Raw genomic sequence first — 18,322 nt, 5'->3', positions numbered from 1 at the left:
GGAAGAGAAACAGGAGAGAGTGTTCCAAACGCTCAAGCGAGCTTTGTGAACCACACCAATACTATCCCACCCCGAAGGAATAGAAGACTTCATAGTCTATTGTGATGCATCGAATCAAGGGCTCGAGTGTGTTCTGATGCAGCAAGGTAAGGTCATCGCTTACGCCTCGAGACAGTTGAAGACACACAAAGTTAACTACATGACCCACGATCTTGAGCTAGGAGCAGTTGTGTTTGCTTTGAAGATCTGGAGACATTACTTGTACGGAATGAAAAGCACTATCTTTACCGACCACAAGAGTTTACAACACATATTCGATCAGAAGGAGCTCAATATGAGACAACGACGGTGGGTCGAGCAACTCAGTGACTACGAATGCGAAATTCATTATCATCCGGGTAAAGCCAACGTAGTAGCAGATGCCTTCAGTCGGAAAGAATATTCTGGTCAAAGAGTCAAGTCATTGACGATGACTATCCATTCACACTTGTCTAGGCAAATTCAGGCAGCCCAGCTTGAAGCCATGAAACCTGAAAATGTGACGAGTGAATCCCTTATAGGAATGGATAAAAATTTAGAAGCCAAGGGTGATGGAACCTTATATTTCATGAACCCGATCTGGACACCGAGGCACGGTGGTTTCCGAGACTTGGTCATGACCGAGGCGCACAACACTCGGTATTCCGTCCACCCAGGTTCAGATAAGATGTATCTGGATCTTAAAAAGTTATACTGGTGGCCTAATATGAAAGCAGAGATTGCTACCTTCGTAAGTAAATGCCTTACTTGCACAAAGGTTAAGGTCGAGTACCAGAAGCCCTCTGGTTTACTACAACAACCAGAGATTCCAGAATGGAAGTGGGAGCAGATCACTATGGATTTCATAACCAAGTTGCCTAAGACAATGGGTGGACTTGATACCATATGGGTCATCGTCGACAGATTAACCAAGTCTGCACACTTCCTGCCTATCAAAGAAACTGACAAGATGGAGAAGCTTACGAGAACGTACATTAGGGAAGTCGTACGGCTACATGGTGTACCTATATCCATTATCTCCGATAGAGATAGTAGGTTCACCTCAAGATTATGGCAATCGCTACAACATTCCCTAGGAACAAGGCTGGACATGAGCACAGCCTACCATCCACAAATCGACAGACAAAGTGAGAGGACCATCTAAACACTGGAAGATATGTTGAGAGCCTATGTGATTGACTTTGGGAAGGCATGGGATACTCATTTACCCCTTGTGGAATTTTCCTACAATAACAGTTATCACACGAGCATCAAGGCTGCTCCATTTGAAGCCCTCTATGGCCGAAAGTGCAGATCCCCTCTGTGCTGGGCTGAGGTGGGTAATACCCAATTAGCTAGGGGGCAAGTTTCTAACAGTACTCTCACACGCCTGGAAATCATTCGGGTAACGACAGAGAAGATCGTTCAGATCCGTAAACGATTGAAAGCCTCTAGAGACCAACAGAAAAGCTACGCTGATAAACGAAGGAAACCTTTGGAATTCCAGGTGGGAGACCGAGTCCTTCTTAAAGTCTCACCCTAGAAGGGCTTAATACGCTTCGGTAAGCATGGGAAGCTTAATCCGAGATATATAGGGCCCTTCAAAATTCTCTCAAGAATCGGCCATGTAGCTTACAAACTCAATGTACCCGACGAACTTTGTAACGTACATTCTACATTCCACGTCTCTAACTTGAAAAAGTGTCTGTCCGAGGAGACTCTTGTAATCCCACTCGACGAGATCGAGATCAATGAGAGCCTCAACTTCGTGGAAGAACCAGTAGAGATCATGGACCGTGAGGTCAAGCAAACGAAGCAAAGTCGTATCCCGATTGTGAAGGTTCGCTGGAACGCCAAGCGAGGACCGGAATTCACTTGGGAGCGTGAGAATCAGATGAAACTGAAATATCCTCGTCTTTTTACTTAGTTGTTTGTAACTACTTATATACTTACATTCCAATTTCGGGACGAAATTCCTTCTAAGGAGGGGATGATGTGACAACCCGAAATTTCCATTTTGTACGAACACTATCAAGTCAATAGAAGTTAGATTAGTTGAAGTAAATTTTCAGACTTTGTCGAATAAGTTTGAGCATTTCGGGATTACATTTAAGGAGATATCAGGAGAGTGGATGCACTTGGGTTGGTGCAACTTGGTTATTTCAAAACTTTATGATGATAGAGTTCAATTCGTGAAAAATAATATTTTCTGCCAAAAATCCCAGGGCTATATATAATTCTTAACCAAATTATATCATTACTTATATTTCCAACTAGAGAAAAGCCATTTTCTCTCTCACGGATCTTCGGGTTTTCATAGTGAGTACCCCTCCTTAGTTGTATTATATGGCTTATAATGTGTTTAATAACATAGATTACATAGCAAAACTGCAAGATTCTAGAGTTTACCGCCCAAGAACGTTCTTGGAGAGTAAACTCTTTTATAAGGGTTAAATGATGCCTAGTCCCTTTCCCCTTGTTAAGTAACTATCTTAGGCTTATATGTATGTGTATTTAAGACTAGAAAACATTCAATAATACCAAGATTTAGGTGTTCACGGCCCAAGAAGTTCTTGGACCGTGAACTCCAATTTCAAAGGCCAAAGAGTGCCTTAATCACTCCTAAAGCCTTGGACAATAGCCTCTATTTATTCCTAGTTAATTTAGGGACCTTAAAACATCAAAAACACCTCCCAAAGTGAGATTACGACCCTAATCTCCAATTGAAATGATTCTTGGGCCATGAACATCAAGAAAGGGTGCCAAAATGTGCCTAATGCCTTCATTAGCCTTAGAAAATTGTCTAGAACCTATCCTAGATAAGTATGGGACTTGAAAACATAGAAATACCCATTTCCATATGAGTTTACGGTAGTAAACTCAAAAGGAAATGGCCTTGGGGCCGAAAACTCCTAAAAGGAGTGTCTTAAAGCCCTAAACTATTCCAAGGATTTAAGCACCAAGTAGAATTGCTTCTAGAAATCAAGTGACACTTCAAAACACATAATATCATTAAGCTTGGGAGTTTACGACCGTAAACTCAAGGGTTTACGAACGTAAACTCCTTGTTTGGGGTTTAACGAAGAGTAAACTCATGTATAGGGTCTTTTGGAACCCTAAACCCCTTTAGCCTTGTCCCACAACAACTTAGATGCAACCCTTAGGACTTATAACACTTATACAAAGTGTTTTCATGTTCTAGAGTATCCCAACTTAATTTATTAATTATAATTTGGCTAATTACTTATATATATGTTCATTATATGATAACTAGGCCGTGTGTACAAGTCTCCGTTGTCACCTAGCACAATATCCGACACTTCAATCCAATCAACTCACCACAAGTAAGTTCATACCCCTTTAAATAACCTTTGAAATACTTTTAAATGTCTTAAATGCTTTTATGGTGGGGGGGGGGGAATACAAGTTGAATACTTATAGTTATTACATCAATCACGTGTGATTAATAACTACAAAACCAATGATTTTATTACTGTTCAAACTGTTTTACAAACTCTTTTACTTATCAATTACTTTTACTTAAACTCTTTTATACTTATTATAAATTGCATGCCCATATATGTACAATTATATAAGCAATGTTTAAAAGGCTTAGGAAGGCCATCCAACTTATTTCCTTTTCCTCGATTTGGATGTGGTCTGGTGGGATATCGGGTAACCGTCCGAAGGTCGTTTCAATATTAATTATATATCATGTGTACATATATATGATGGGTTTTGAGCATTCTAACACTTCCTAAGTGTACATGCAACCCTAATAACCTTGGATCTATGTTTGTCTAATTATCATGCAAAGTTGAATTCCAAGGTTATATTCCTATCTAGCATACATGGGGAACAATTTTAACTTAAAGTATAGATAGAATAACTTACCTTGTTGTTGTTTGTGCTCCTTGAAACCTTGTGAGCCTAGCACCCCAAGTGTGATGCCTCAAATGCTTCACACAACACCAAATGCTCTTGGAAGAACTTATGAGAGAACACACACTTCTCAAAATCGGCCAAGCCCTCTTGTTTCTTAGTGTAGCCAATTTTAGGTGGAGAACATGTTTCTTATATAGTGTTGACACATCTAGGGTTAAACCCTAATGTGTCATGACTCTTCATTTCCATGACCCATGGGTTTGTAACTCCCATGGAGCATCCATGGAGCATCCTATGGGTGGAACCCAACTTGATAATCCATGGAGCCTCTTAGCCCACTATACAAGATATGGATGATTTACATAATCAACCCATATATTTAATTAGTTATCTTTTAATCACATAATTAATTCTAAATTAATTCTTGATCAAACTAATCAAATAATATTATTAATATATTATAACTTATAATATATTAATAATCTCCAAGTGTTATTTCTCTCATTTAGTCTATCCAATTGCACGGTGCCATGCAACCCAAATGGACCATGCCGGGTCGGGTCAAGTACATACCAAAAATAGTTATGGACTTAGACACCTTATCCAACAGTCTCCCACTTGGATAAGTCTAATAACTATTACTGCAAGTATGACTTCAGGAACCGATCGGCAATCGTAGCTCTTTACAAGGTTTCTCGGAACTGAGAAGATGATGGTACGCCATTTAAGATAAGTGATCATATAATCCTCTGTTCTAGATATCAGTCGGACAAATACATGGAACAATGTCTTACTTATTGTCCAACAGTTTGTTTCCCGATTTCTGATTTGTTCGACAAAGAACTTAATTGAACACATCAACTTAGTTCTGACCGGGTCCGGTACATAGGTCAAAACAAAATCATCGAGGGGCCCAGATATCAGCTTCTAATCCAAGAAGGAACAGATAAACTTCGACTCATATGTTTGTTCTACCACTCATTGAATTACACACAAGAGCACGATTTATAACATCGAGTTACCAATGCGTTTTTCGTACAATCAATGCATAACCAACTTGTAAGTAACAAATCATATCTCTAGGTTTGAAGACTTATATGATATTACCGTCTCACGATCACTCGAGATAGAATTCCATGAAGTGATTCCAGTGAGCGTGGGTTGAGTCCAATGCTCAGAACTTTTGAGCACTCATGATTGCTGTAGCCTTGTCCAAGACCTCTACAACCAAACATGACAGTCTAGATTCATATCTACTTCCGACATATGACCGACTGTGGAGGTTTGAATAATATGTTATACCAAACAAAAATTATTCTGGAAGTCAAAACATGCAAAAGAAATATAGTAAACGATCGACAAGAGATAGAAACACTTTACTCATAAATAAAACACTTTTATTCATCATCAAATGTCAATTACACTTTACAAATTTCGAGGTTATCTAACTACTAAATCTAATATCATCCTTCAGCCCTATGCTCCGAGCATGCTGGAGATGCTTAACCCGAGTCAGTCCCTTCGTGAGGGGATCTGCCGGATTCTCATCTGATGATACCCTTTTTGCCACGAGGAGTCCTTCTTCGATCCGATGTCTGATGAAATGGTATTTTATGTCGATGTGTCTGGATCTCCCGTGATCCCTTGGTTCCTTGGCTAAGGCAACAGCACTTTCACTATCACAGAAAATTTCCATTGGCTCTTTAATAGCTGGTACAACTCCAAGGTCTCCAATGAAGTTCCTCAGCCATAACGCCTCCTTTGCCGCCTTGCTAGCTGCAATATACTCTGATTCACAAGTAGAATCTGCCACTGTCTCTTGCTTGGAACTCTTCCAAGAAATTGCTCCTCCATTTAGGGTAAAGACCCAGCCCGACTGAGAGCGGAACTTATCCCTATCAGTCTGGAAGCTAGCATCACTATACCCTACAACTCTCAAGTCATCACTCCCACCGAGGGTAAGGACCCAGTCCTTAGTCCTTTGTAGGTACTTGAGAATATTCTTTACCGCAGTCCAGTGTGCCTTGCCAGGGTTCCCCTGAAACCTGCTAACCATGCTCAGGGAAAAACTTACATCAGGTCGAGTACACGTCATAGCATACATGATCGATCCTACAGCCGAAGCATAAGGTACTTGACTCATTTGTGCTATCTCAGCCTCAGTGCTAGGGCTTTGTGTCTTACTCAGTTTGGCGTTACTCTGGATGGGCAACTCTCCTTTCTTGGAGTCTTGCATTCTGAATCTCTTCAGCACCTTATCCAAGTAGGTACTTTGACTAAGTCCAATTAGTCTTTTACTCCGATCTCTCAAGATCCTTATCCCTAAAATATAGGCAGCTTCACCAAGATCCTTCAAAGCGAAACATTTTCCAAGCCAGGACTTTACTTCCTGCAGGGTTGGAATGTCGTTTCCTATGAGTAGTATGTCATCCACATACAATACCAAGAAACTAACTATACTCCCACTAGCCTTGACATACACACAATATTCATCTTCACTCCTAGAAAAGCCAAATTCCTTGACCTTTTCATCAAAGCAAAGATTCCATCTGCAAGGTGCTTGCTTTAATCCATAAATGGACTTCTCAAGCTTACACACTCTATTAGGGTACTCGTTGCTGACAAAACCCTCTGGCTGACTCATGTAAACATCTTCAGCCAACTTTCCATTAAGGAAAGCGGTTTTGATATCCATTTGCCAAATTTCATAGTCATGAAATGCGGCTATGGCTAACTGAACCCGAATAGACTTAATCTTGGCTACCGGAGAAAAGGTCTCATCATAATCCACTCCAGAAATTTGAGAGAAGCCCTTTGCAACCAGTCTAGCCTTATAAGTGTGTACTTTACCATCCATGTCGGTCTTCTTCTTGAAGACCCATTTGCACCCTACAGTCTTTCGACCTGGTACATTCTCAACCAAGTTCCAAACTTGATTGTCATACATGGATTGTATCTTGCTATCCATAGCCTCTTTCCATTTAGCAGACTCGGAGCCTGCCATGGCTTCCTCGTAGCTGTTAGGGTCACCTTGACTTACTAGTGTCCCATCACTAATAAGTGTCTCACCTTCTGCAGTAATATGGAATCCATAGTAATGCTCAGGTGCACTCCTAACTCTCGTGGAACACCTCAGAGGTACAGATTCGTCAATTGGCTCAACAGGAGTTTCCTCCTCAAGTTGAGGGCTAGATTTTGAAGTTCCATCACCACTTGACTCTTGAATTTCTTCAAGATCAATTTGCCTCCCACTGTCTCCTTGGCTTATAAACTCTCTTTCTCGAAAGACTCCTCTTCTTGCTACAAAGACCACATTGTCACTAGGTCTGTAGAAGAGGTAACCAAAGGATTGTTGTGGGTAGCCGATGAAAATACACCTCTCGCTTCGGGGTTCGAGCTTATCATGAGTCTCGCGTCTCACGAAAGCCTCGCAACCCCAAATCTTGATGTGGTCTAGTTTAGGTACTTTACCAGTCCACATCTCGTGAGGAGTTTTGGCAACTTTCTTTGTAGGGACTAGATTAAGGATATGGGCGGCAGTCTCTAAGGCATACCCCCAGAATGAGATTGGTAGCGAAGCTCGACTCATCATGGAATGAACCATGTCCAACAAGGTTCGATTACGCCTCTCAGCCACACCATTCAACTGTGGTGTCCTGGGAGGTGTCAATTGTGAGACAATCCCACATTCCCTTAGATAGTCGAGGAACTCTGAACTAAGATACTCACCACCCCGATCGGATCGAAGCATCTTAATGTTCCTGCCCAATTGATTCTCGACTTCCTGTTTAAATTCCTTAAACTTCTCGAAAGTCTCTGACTTATGCTTGATTAAGTAGACATATCCATATTTACTGTAATCATCAGTAAAAGTCAAATAATAACGATTAGCATCCCTTGTGGCATGTTTGAATGGCCCACACACATCCATGTGTATAAGGTCCAACAAACCTTCACCCCTTTCACACGAGCCTGTGAAGGGTGACTTTGTCATTTTTCCAAGTAAGCATGATTCGCAACTATCATCTGAATTTAGGTCAAATGACTCCAAGACTCCATCCTTTTGGAGTTGGCCTATGCGTTTCTTGCTTATATGTCCAAGACGACAATGCCATAATGATGCTTTATCCAAGTTGTTATTATTAGTAGAATCAATACACAAAACATTATTTCCTAAGTTATCTACAACAGACACAGCTTCATACACACCATCACAAGGTAATGCTTTAAAATAAAGAACATTATTAAAGAAAGCATCAATAGAACCAACTTCATTATTAAATGAAAAGGTAAACCCTTGTTTGTACAAAGCATGAAAGGAAATAATATTTCTTGCCATTCCTGGCGAGTAACAACACTTATTCAAATCTAAACTAAACCCACTACTTAGCGATAAAGTATAAACTCCAATCTTGGTGACAGGTGAAGCTTTCCTATTCCCCATGATCAAGTTTATTCTTCCTTGCTCCACATTCTCACTTCTTCTTAGTCCTTGTAAGTCACAACAAATATGAATACCACAACCGGTATCAAGGACCCAAGATTTAGAATGGGGTGAGTTATTAGAAATGATAGTGTAAATACCTGCATGGTTGGGTTGGACTTTCCCATCCTTCACATCCTGCTGGTACTTTGGGCAGTTCCGCTTCCAATGAGCTTTTTCATGGCAATAGAAGCATTCAGCCTCTTTTGGGTTAGAAGAAGGAGTAATGAAACCTTTCTTGGTTCCACTTGAAGAAGAGCCATCAAGGGTCCGAGCCTTGGTACCCTTCGAAGATCTCTTTCTCTTCCTCCCTCGACTTTTCCCGATTGCCAAAACCGGAGTTAAGTTTGGAATAGAAGTGATAGCAACCGACTTCCCCTTAAGACCTGTTTCTGCGGTCTTGAGAAGTCCCTGAAGTTTGCTGAGAGTGACCTCTTCCTTATTCATGTGATATGTCATGCGGAATTGATCATAGCACGATGGTAAGGAGCGCAAAATTATATCTATTTCTAGCTCCTCAGGGAGGTTCACATTAAGTTTCAGCAATCGATCCACATACCTTTGCATTTTCTGCATGTGGCTCGTGACGGAATCCCCGTCCTTCATCATTGTTGTTATCATGGAGCAGATGATTTCGTACCTCTCTTGTCGTGCACTTTGATGGTATCTTTCCATCAAATCTTGGTGCATTTCATAAGGATAGAAATCCTCATAGGACTTTTGGAGTTCTGCTGTCATTGTGGCCAACATGATGCAAGCCACCTTAGTTGCATCTCTTTCATGAGTATGAAAGTCAGCGATCTCCTGGGGAGTTGCAGTGGACTCATCAATTTCCTTAAGCTCCTTGTCAAGGACATATTCTTTGTCCTCGTAGCGGGTAATCATCCTGATGTTTCTGATCCATTCATTGAAGTTGGATCCATCAAAGGTGACTTTCCCACACAGACTCATAAGAGTAAAGGAGCCATTAGGATTCGAGCCAGAAGCATTATTTGAAGACATCTGAAAGAGGAGAACAAGTTTAGTATAGATTTAAGAGAGTCCTTAATAAAACACCCAAATGTAATATTAAGGCTAGGATCCAATCACAATATAATATAACTTAGAAGAGGTATGCCGTAATCTAAGCTATACCATATTTGAAAGGTAGGTGAATGACGATTCACCAATTTCCACCACGAAAACCGAAATATTAGACATTAGGTTTTATTGGTTTTTAGAAATTCCTAGATTCTTTGAGATTCAATGAACTTTTCAAAGGCATGTTTCAATCTCGAGGGTGCCCTCCAAGTTTTGTGACTGGGATACCGAGGATCACAAAACGAGGTGTGAAGTAACCATGCAAATCACTTGGTACCCTTAAAGTTTATCACTCAATCGATGTGCCGGTAAACCACACACGCTCCACCGATACTATAATAAACCTTAAGTCACCCTTTACCTACCTTGTTAAGTCCAAGTTACTGTGCCGGTTAACCACACACGCTCCACCAACGACTTAGACAAAGTGTAAAGTGTAATTTCATGGATTAGCACCTTATTCACATTTTCCTAAAGTAACTAAGATTGGGACTTTAATAAAACATTTAGTTACTTTATTATATTCATCATACTTTGAATGAGAATTTATAAGTCCTAGTCTTACCCGTTCGGCTAACGACCCTCCACCAGTCAAGCAAGCGGTGGGTGAGAGTAGACACCCATTAAGTCACCATTTTATAGGCAACAACCTTATACCCACCTTATAGACCGGCTTCGTGAATGAGGCGTACTAGCGGTAAGACGACTTTGTTCTTATACATATATATATAATTATTAAATCATCATAATATAAGTATAAGGGTTGAATTTTAACTTTTAAAATTCTAGGGGTTGGAACTTAAAGTTTTAACTTAACTTTACTTGTTCCAAAACATGAGGGCAAGTTTTGTAACTTTCAAAACTTTTCATTTCTTGTAACTTATGAGTTTAATAGAGTAATAAAATGAAGACTCTTCATTTTTCTAACTCTTGTGTTTGTTTTAATGGTTTTAATTCAAGTGTGACTCTTGGTTTTCCATAACTTGAGGACAAGTTATGGACTCCATTAAAACACATTATGATCAAGAATTAATCTACCACATAGGTTACAAATAATTCCTATGATCATCTAAAACATCATAAGAACAAGAACATGAATATGAACTTATTCATAAATCAAAAATTACACTTAAAACTTTGTAATTTTGATAACTAGTTGTTGTAAATGAATTATCAAATACATTACACCATCTAAAACAAGTTTTTCAAGTACCAAAAAGTTTAGGGTAATGTTTCTAATTCATTTCCAGCAACTAAATCGAAATTCTGCAATCAGTCGACCCTACTCGCCGAGTGCATGAACTTACTCGCCGAGTTGGTTGAAGATACACATGAACTCGATGAGTCCCTCTTATGGACTCGACGAGTCCATTCGTGGACAGCAAGATTTTCGACTTTTTTTCAACTTTTAAGCACAAATAAAAAGCAAACAAGCCTAGGCTCTGATACCACTGATGGGTTTTGAGCATTCTAACACTTCCTAAGTGTACATGCAACCCTAATAACCTTGGATCTATGTTTGTCTAATTATCATGCAAAGTTGAATTCCAAGGTTATATTCCTATCTAGCATACATGGGGAACAATTTTAACTTAAAGTATAGATAGAATAACTTACCTTGTTGTTGTTTGTGTTCCTTGAAACCTTGTGAGCCTAGCACCCCAAGTGTGATGCCTCAAATGCTTCACACAACACCAAATGCTCTTGGAAGAACTTATGAGAGAACACACACTTCTCAAAATCGGCCAAGCCCTCTTGTTTCTTAGTGTAGCCAATTTTAGGTGGAGAACATGTTTCTTATATAGTGTTGACACATCTTGGGTTAAACCCTAATGTGTCATGACTCTTCATTTCCATGACCCATGGGTTTGTAACTCCCATGGAGCATCCATGGAGCATCCTATGGGTGGAACCCAACTTGATAATCCATGGAGCCTCTTAGCCCACTATACAAGATATGGATGATTTACATAATCAACCCATATATTTAATTAGTTATCTTTTAATCACATAATTAATTCTAAATTAATTCTTGATCAAACTAATCAAATAATATTATTAATATATTAGAACTTATAATATATTAATAATCTCCTAGTGTTATTTCTCTCATTTAGTCTATCCAATTGCACGGTGCCATGCAACCCAAATGGACCATGCCGGGTCGGGTCAAGTACATACCAGAAATAGTTATGGACTTAGACACCTTATCCAACAATATAGTCATAAAAGTTCTTCCGTATTCATGCGTACTAGTTACTTCATTAGTGTGTTACCATAGGGGTAGCACGGGTTAATACTTATACAATTGCTAGATCAATGAGATGTTCAAATGAGTCAGTTCATTCATGAGTCAATACTTATTACTAGAAGAACATATACAACTATACTAGAAGAAGAACATATACAACTATACTAGAACGAGAACATATACAACGATACTAGAACGAGTAACAATACATTACATATACATGAGTACATTAACAAATTATGATCCGTTATATCGGAGCATGCCTTCAATGTCATGGCCCGAATTGTAGCCAAAGTCTGTTGGAGGGAGAGCGTGAGTATGCGTATAGATCTATATTGGATTGACTATCCTACACCTTGCTGCTAGCTATAGCTGGACCTGCAGGTCTGCGGGTGCCAAACGTCATATCTTTTTTTATGACCTACATTTGTTTTTGTTACCTAGTTGATAGTATGCTACAATTTATCACATGATACCTTAATATAAATCCGGTTTAAGGTAGTTAGTACAGTAGTGGTTCCTATAATACAACACTATAGTACTACAATAATTTACCCTTTACATATATTTAGTGATTATCTCACTTAAACATTAATGTACAAACTATACTTTGTTAATGATAGTTACACTTGGGAAATTACACATGTTTACAACAAACGAACATACGAAACAGTTAAGCCTTGGTAGAAGGCTACTTTAATAGAAAATATAGGTTTTTCTGAGAGATTCAAACTTTTACAAATACTTACAAACATTTACATACCTTTTACAAACTAATACTTATAACCATGTTCAAACGTTTTGATAACAAACACCGACACTAAAATACTTATGAACTCACCAGCTTAATGCTGATAAACTCTTTCAAAATAACTTGTATTCTCAGGTCATCAGTAGACAGGTACCGAGGCCAGCTTTTGAGAAGATGGAGCACATTCAAGACTCATCTTATTATTTTGATTTACTTTTTGGTGTCTATAACTGTACTAAACACACTTGTATTAAAATTATATATTTAATGCAATGGATGATGTTGTTTGCTTATTCACTGCTATACTGTGTTGTGATACTTTACATGACGTCCTCCGCCCCAAAACGTTTCCGCCGTTCTCGGTTTGGGGGTGTGACAATCATGGAGTCCGCCATAGTGTAAAAGTCCCTATTCCCGAGTCATCTACGGAAGAGGACTATAATCAGAAGCCGGGGAACAAGAGGAAGAAGAAGCGAACAACACAAGACACCCCGCAATAGCAACGAGCGAGTACTATGTACGCCGCTACGACGCCTACTGCTTCAGCACCTACCAGTCGATATGCGGGAAACCTTCCGAAGTGTGGAAAATGCAACTTTCACCACACTGGAGTGTGCCGGGAAATGCACTGTCTAAACTACCACAGAAAGGGACACGCAATCCGTTATTGTAGGGCACCAGCTCAACCGAGCTCCCAAGTCCTTGGAGCTAAAGAAAACTAAGCCTGCTACGGCTGTGGTGAGAATGGACACAATCAGAGGGACTGCCCGATAATCAGGAACTCAGGCGCAGATGGACGTATTCTGATGATCACCGCAGGATAATCTACCCCAGAGTCGTCGACGAGTAGTGGTACGTTTTCAAAATAGTAATTACTTTTAAAATTAATTTATATTCTTATAAGAATTAAAATTTGGGAATGACACTTAAAAGTAACTATAACAACTCACATGTTGAGATAGGTCGTAATATTCAAGAGAAGTAAAAGATCCCTTAGACAAGCTATTATGACTCACCATATACATCAGGGTTGTGCGCAACTAAGATGTTGCAGACTTAGAGGGAGTGACTCCGCTTAGGTCCCCTTTCCTTAATTGGTTGAGGATTTGAGGCAGAGATGCTCAGTCGAATGCCTGGCTCATCTTAAGTATTCAGAACTTGTATATGATAGGCGATGGTAGTGGTACCATGGGGGATCATGGTATAAAAGTATCCTTTCAGTTAGTAAAGCACTTTTATTTGTATGTATGCGCACATAGCTGTACGATACATAGGAGTGTTAACTTCGAATAGAAAACAGGAAACACGAACCAGGAGTACATTGTTGAACATACTAGGAGTACAGTACCAAGCATACCAGGGATACATCGTCGTTTATCAGACGTTTCTTTCACTTGACCAAAACTTTGTTCAGTATAGAGTCTGTTGTATTCTTTCGTCATGAGTTGGCGTGGTCCTCACCATACTAAGTTCATATGTTTCTATCGCCTCGATCGGCAAGTTCTCGAAACTTTCATCATTCATATCGAAAGTCCGACCTAAATCAAAAAATTTATCTTTCGCATTCTAAACCCCCGGAGTACTCGTGCGAAGAGTACTTTGTCCTCCGAAGCCTTATCGTCAGACGTCCGCAGACCGTCATGAAATACCACTCGTCCAACAGACCAAGTTCGAGCACAGAGGCTATGGACGAATACAACCCGCCTATGATTTTTGAATGTATACGCAAGGGTGGTATATGACTATGATTACGCAGATCTAGTATGTGTGTTTCCGCCTTATCTCCTGTTGCCCGTTGGGTTGTGGACCTGGGGCAAAGTCGCACATCCGACAGTCCTACTAATCCTAATTACATACGGCTTGTATACACGAGGTAATGATAGATGGACCAAGTATGAATCTTAAAAAGAACACCAGGGAAAAGTTGCCAGGTCTACGAGTGAGTATTCTGCAAATCAGAAGAGCGCAACCCCAGTAGTAATGCTATGAGAGCTAATTTCGGGACGAAATTCCCTCTAACAGGGGGATGATGTGACAACCCGAAATTTTTTTGTTTTTATCAGCTCAGTCAATCAACTCAACTGAGTGTCAGAATCATTAAGTATAGAGTTCCAGCCTGGTTACAGGTCATTCTAAGGAATTTTGAGCCTAATACACTTAAGGAATAAGTGTTAGAAAGTACCCGCTAGAACCACAGTGTAGCAAATCGGACCCTAACCCCATCTAAAGGAGTTCACGGCCACAAGACCATGAGTTTACAGCCGTAAACTCATGGGGGCCATAAACTCAAGAGCATATATAAGCCAAAGGGTCATTTTCTAGTCATTTCTTCCTTCCTTGGTCGATTTTCCTCCAAATCCTCTCAAGTATCATAACAACAATCACCCTAGATCTTCGAAAGAGTGAGTATTCTATCCCTTGATTAGTTAATACATCTTATTAACTAGCTTCTTACATTGATTTCATCCATGAAAATGATGTTTATTTAGATACTCAAGAAACACCAAGAACAAACAAAAGTGTTCTTGGCCAAATCGACTAGTTCAAGCTCCTACATCGTAAGCACTCTTCTTCTAACTTGTGGTACACTAGGTTACACATGTTTAGACCTTAGAATCATCAAGAAACAAGGGTTATAAGAGAGTTCACGGCCAAGGATGTTCTTGGGGCGTGAACTCCCTTTTATGGTGCAATGAAGCCCCAAACTCCTTCCTTAAGCCTAGAGACTAGCCTAGAAGTTTACCTTGATGTGTTTAGGACTCAAAGCAATCAAAATACCATCACCCATAGGTGATTACGGCCGCAAACACATGCAAAAATGGTATATGGGCCAAAAAATCAAGTTCGGGGTGTTTTGATGCCACAAACACTTCCTAAGGCTTAGACTTGAAGTTAGGATGCTTCATTATGACTTTTAGGACCCTAGACAACCCTCATAAACATAAATGGCTATGCGTTTACGGTTGTAAACTCATTAGGGCCGTGAACACCTCAAAAGCTCCAAAGAAAGTGGTCTTCTTCATCCTAGGGTAGAGCTAAGGTCCCTAAATCACCCCTAGCCTTCAAACTTCCACTTACACATGAGTAGCCATGAGTTTACAGCCGTAAACTCCTTTGGGCCATAAAAGCATGGTAGTAAGCTCATGTGAATGCCATTCTACCTTCCTTTGTTGAATCACATGTGATTCCAACACTTGGTCAAGGTCTTTCCTAGTCCCGAAAGGTGTTTCCTTTCATATAGTTGTTTATAAACACTATATTCATGCCAATATGTGTCATTATATATCATTTAGGACTTATTGTGTCCCGGGACTTCATTCATGGAACTTCTCATCCTTACACGCACACCCGTTTGAATCACCCACATCAGGTGAGTTCATACCCCGTAATGAATCATTTATCTATTTTAACTGCTTTAAGGAGGGGGGAATAGATGTTGAACACAATGATAATTGTGTAAATGTTTTTTGTAAACATCCTTCAAAATATTAATTATGTTATTTATAAGTTGTCAACACATTTCAAAACTCGTTTAAAGTTATGTTACTTTATAGTTATACAAAACTTCGTTATTAAAGTAAAAGCATAACTTAGTAGAGAAAGGAGTCATTTCAGTAACAGTCCAAGTAGAGCATTAGTAAACTATTATAGGTATAGTTTAGGAGAATGCTATTCATTACTTCTAGTACAATGAAGCACACAAAGAAACAATACCATAACAGAACAATCAGTGAAGAGAATCAAACAATACAAGAACAGAACATAACAAACAAGTTAGGTTGCTATAGCATGAGAACACACAAACAGGATCTAATTATACTAATGAATCACTAACACATTAGTGATAGTTATATTAGGTAAACATGATCATATAACGTTAATGTGAATTACACGGCTTGTAAGAAATTGCTAGGGTCGTGTTTGGTTCCCTCAATCTCTTTACATTGAGAGCGTTTAGTAGGGGTTCTAGCTTTCACATTATGACCGTAATAAAACAAATATGTTTTTAGGTTATTAGTACATCCGCAGGTCATTATAAACGACATCTGTGTACTTACTTCTCCCATTACTTTCATAAAGTGTCGGTACCACTTGAATGTTGATCTATTTTCTAGTCAAGATAGTTATAAACTAGGGAGAATATATTTCTACGTTTGACAAAGGAACAGTCGGGTTTAACTCAGAACAAAAGATGCCTTGGTAGAAGGCTACGATTAAAGGTTAGGATCATGATGCTAGCTTTATGATTCCTTAATGTATACACTATAGGATACATATATTGTAACAACGCAAATTTTCAAACAAATTTTTCATTTCAAATAATAGAGTATTTTTATTCCAACTAAATATAATTATTCCAGGTTTTAAGTCGAAATACAAATCATAGAATTCCCAAGATCTCAAACATCAATCAGTGTGTACGCATCATGCCGGCGCCTTCCCACGGTCCTCGCTAGTACCTGAAACACATACATAACAACTGTAAGCATAAATGCTTAGTGAGTTCCCCAGTATACAACTTACACATATACGCCTTTCCAGGCCCTGACCTTCCGGTCTACACACAACGCCTTACGGCCCATAACATAATCGCCTTCCGGCCCATAACATATTGCCTTCCGGCCCATAACATATTGCCTTCCGGCCCATAACATATTGCCTTCCGGCCCATAACATATTGCCTTCCGGCCCATATAAACATACACAGCACGCATAACAATCAACTTACCACATATAGCACATATATCACCTATCATATCCGACCTTCCGGTCACACAGTCAAACCCTTCCGGGTACAGTATAGTGAGAAGACTCACCTCGTGAATATCGAAAGCTAGCAAATCCCGAAATCACTCGTGCTCGATCCGCCGAGCTACAGACTCCCTATAATATCATATATCCCTTATTAACACTTTTATCTTTCAAGACAACTGACCCTAAGAAATCACATGTTGGTCAACTCTGGTCAACGGTCAACGGTCAACTTGACCGGACTCGGCGAGTGCTATGGCGACTCGGCGAGTCTAGACGTCCTCACCAATTTTCTGATGTTCCCTTTCTACTCGTCGAGTATCCCTCTTGACTCGACGAGTTCCTCGTGGAAGAATCGCGGGGCCACCCCGACTCCACTCGCCGAGTCTGAAGAACAGCTCGACGAGTCCCAGTTATTCTCCAAGCTACTCGCCGAGTCTGTTCATTGGACTCGGTGAGTCCATGCCATGCAGTCGACCAAACTGCTTCCTAAGGTCAGAATTGTTCCGACCATTCATGGGTCTGGTCCTCCTAAACTGGTCCATCACATAATGTCTTCATTTAGGTGCTCATGCTACACCCCAAGACTTATAATTTACATTTTGACCTAAGGCATAAGGATTCCAATCCAAAACCTCTATTGATTCCCGAAATGCTCAGGCAGGGGACATTCTGGACCTCTAAAGGTCCCAATACAGGGTTCCAATCGTTTGGGGACTAAGGTAACATTCAATCTAGCTACAAAAAGGGTTCCATAAACCATAAATCCATATACACATCAACATGGAAGAATGTAATTCGATTTATTACCTGAATAACATGTTCTCTCTGTGTCCCCAACCCTCAGAACGTGACTTCTCTTGTTGTTCCCTTCACCAAGCCTTCTCTTCCTTGCACAACAACTCTTCCAACTCAACAATGGTCTTCAACCTTGCTCCAGATGCACACAATCGGATTAGGGTTCTTCTCAGAAGGCTAAAACGAACAATGACGGCCTATAAGTCCCTTTTATACGTCCCAAAACTGAACGGCTAGGGTTTTTGCTGAACAGCGCAGACTCGCCGAGTCCATATCTGGACTCGTCGAGTCCAGTCGCGAATCC

Source organism: Lactuca sativa, chromosome 3 (assembly GCF_002870075.4).
Source record: "Lactuca sativa cultivar Salinas chromosome 3, Lsat_Salinas_v11, whole genome shotgun sequence".
In the NCBI taxonomy this organism is placed as follows: domain Eukaryota; kingdom Viridiplantae; phylum Streptophyta; class Magnoliopsida; order Asterales; family Asteraceae; genus Lactuca; species Lactuca sativa.
The sequence above is the reverse complement of the archived record's forward strand: the minus strand, read 5'-3'. Positions refer to the sequence as shown.